The sequence below is a fragment of the Vulpes lagopus genome, chromosome X, assembly GCF_018345385.1.
Source record: "Vulpes lagopus strain Blue_001 chromosome X, ASM1834538v1, whole genome shotgun sequence".
Lineage (NCBI taxonomy): Eukaryota > Metazoa > Chordata > Mammalia > Carnivora > Canidae > Vulpes > Vulpes lagopus.
In genome coordinates, this window is record NC_054848.1 from 42807234 (window position 1) to 42809938 (window position 2705).

Consider the following 2705-nt stretch of genomic DNA (forward strand, 5'->3'; position numbering starts at 1 on the left):
AGTTAGGCACATATTTCTCATATATAACACTGAAAACATGGACCATAGAGGAATAAATGGGTAAATTGGACTCCATTAAATTTAAAGCTGTTCTTAGAAAAATGCCATTAGGAAAATGGAAAGACAAACCTCAGACTGGATTAAAATATTTGCAAATCCATTCTTAACAAAGGACTTGTATCCAAAATATATAAAGAACTTTTTAAAAAGATTCTATTTATTTGAAGAGAGAGAACGAGCAGTGGGAAGGGGCAGAGAGAGAGAGAGAGAGAGAGAGAGAAGCAGACTCCCTGTTGAGCAGGAAGCCTGATGTGAGACTCCATCCCAGAACCTGGAGATCATGACCTGAGCCAAAGGTAAATGCTTAACTGCCTGAGTTATCTAGGTGCCTATATAAAGAAATTTCAAAAGCGGAATAGACCAGTAACCATTAAATAAGCCAAATTGATAGTAAAAAAACAAAGCAAAACAAAACAAAAAACCCAACAACTCCCCTTAAAGAAAACTATGACTTTACCATAGTTTTTTTTTTTTTAAACCAACCTTCAAAAAATATAACTTTGACTCTACTGGTGAATAAGAAAAATTTATCCATTTTTTGAGCCTAGAATAATCTCTCTTTTTTTTTTTAACAGAGAGCAGGAGAATGAGAGAGACAATCTTAAGCAGGTTCCACATCCAGTTCAGAGCCCACGCAGGGCTCCACCTGGAGCTCCACTCGGGGCTCAATCAAACAACCCTGAGATCATGACCTGAGCTGAAATTAAGAGTTGGATGTTTAACCTACGCAGGTGCCCTATGAGCCTAGAATAATCTTGATGCTCAAACTTGACCACAACAGTGCATAAACAAATTTTTTATAGGCTAACCTTGATTGTAAGCATAAATGAAAACTCCTAGGTAAAATACAAGCAGATTTACTTCCTTACATACGTTATAAAAAATATGTGCAAGTAAGGTTTATTCCATTATCTCAAGAGTAGCTTAAAGAATCTGTTAATGTAATTCACCACATTAATAGATAAAAAGGAGAAAAACCATATGACCATCTTAGTTGTAGAAAAAGCAATCGATAAAATTAAACATGCATTCATAATTTAAAAACAAACAACAAAATGCAGCAGATACAGAGGTGAAAGAGGATGTCTCCCCAAAACACATCAAACCTAGTGCCGTTGTTACCCAATATTATACTGGAGGTTCTAACAAATACACTAAAATAATAAAAAGAAAGAAAACAGGAAGAAAGATTGGAAAAGAAGATAAAAATATATTTCACAGATAACATGGCCATATATGTAAAAAATCTATAAATGAACTGTTAGAACAAGAATTCCTCGTTTGCTAGATCCAAGAGTTTCATATAAATATCAATAGAGTTTCCACAGTAGCGGTTAGCAGTTACGACGGATCCTGTAAAGGAAGATCCCATTTACAATAGAAAAAACCCCATAGGAATAAATCTAAAACTGATATTTTACCTAAAGATATATATATATATGATTTGAAATTTATTTCTATCTATTTAATTATTTATACTTTTGTCTCCATTCAATCAAACTTTTTAGTACCTAGAATGTGCCAGGCACTGTTGTTAGGGCTAGAGATGTAGAGATGAATGAGACAAAGTTCTAGTCTTCATGAAACTTACATTCTAGTGGGAGGAAGGAAGTGATAATAAATAAAATGAGTAAACCATATAGCCTTGGAAAAAGTGCTTGAAGACAAATCAAGTTAAAGGAATAAATGACAAAGAAGGTGTTATTTTAGAAGGAGTGCTAGAAGGGAAGAAGAAGACATATGAAACAGGGACCTAAATGAAGTGAGAAGCTTGTCCAGGGGATGGGGTGGGGGGCAAGGAAGGGCCGGTAGGGGAGAAAGAACTTTTCAGGCAGAGGGAGTAGCAACTGCAAAAGCCCCAAACTGAGAAAAACATGGCAGGTCTAAAAGAGCAATACAAATTTAGTATGTCTAGAGAAGAATTGTGCAAGGAATAGATCATAGAGCCTTTCTTTTGAAACATTTATTTTTAAAATTCAAGTATAATTAACATATAGTATTATATTAGTTTCAGGTGTACGGTATGATTCAACAATTCTATACAATACTCAGTGCTCATCAATATAGGTGTACTCTTAGTCCCCATTTTCCTATTTCACCCATCCCCCCACCCATCTCCCCTCTGGCAACCAGGTTTGTTCTCTATAGTTTAAGAGTCTGGTTTTGTTTGTCTCTTCTTTGTTCATTTGTTTTGTTTCTTAACTTGCACATATGGGTGAAATCATATGGTATTTGTCTTTCCATAAGAGCTTTTCTTGTAAGTCATAATAAGGAGTATGGGTTTTTGTTTGAATGAGATGGGGAAGCCATTAAGGAGTTTTAAACATGGGAGTAGCACACTTTGGTTTGTGTTATAAAAGGATCACTTTGATTTCTGTGCTGTGAGTAGAATATAAGGCCCCAAGGGTAGAATCACAGAGACTAGTTAGGAGAATATTACATTAATCTGAGTGGGGGATCATGGTGTTTAGGAACAGTGAGGTAGTGGTGGAGAAGGTGAGCAATGGTATGATTCTGGGTATATTTTGGAAAGAAAGCCAAAAGGATTTGCTAATAGATTGAATGTGGGGTGTGAGAAAAACAGACAAATCAAAGAGAATCAGGGCTAGAATTAGGGTTAAAGTTATGGTCAAAGTATTTTGGCT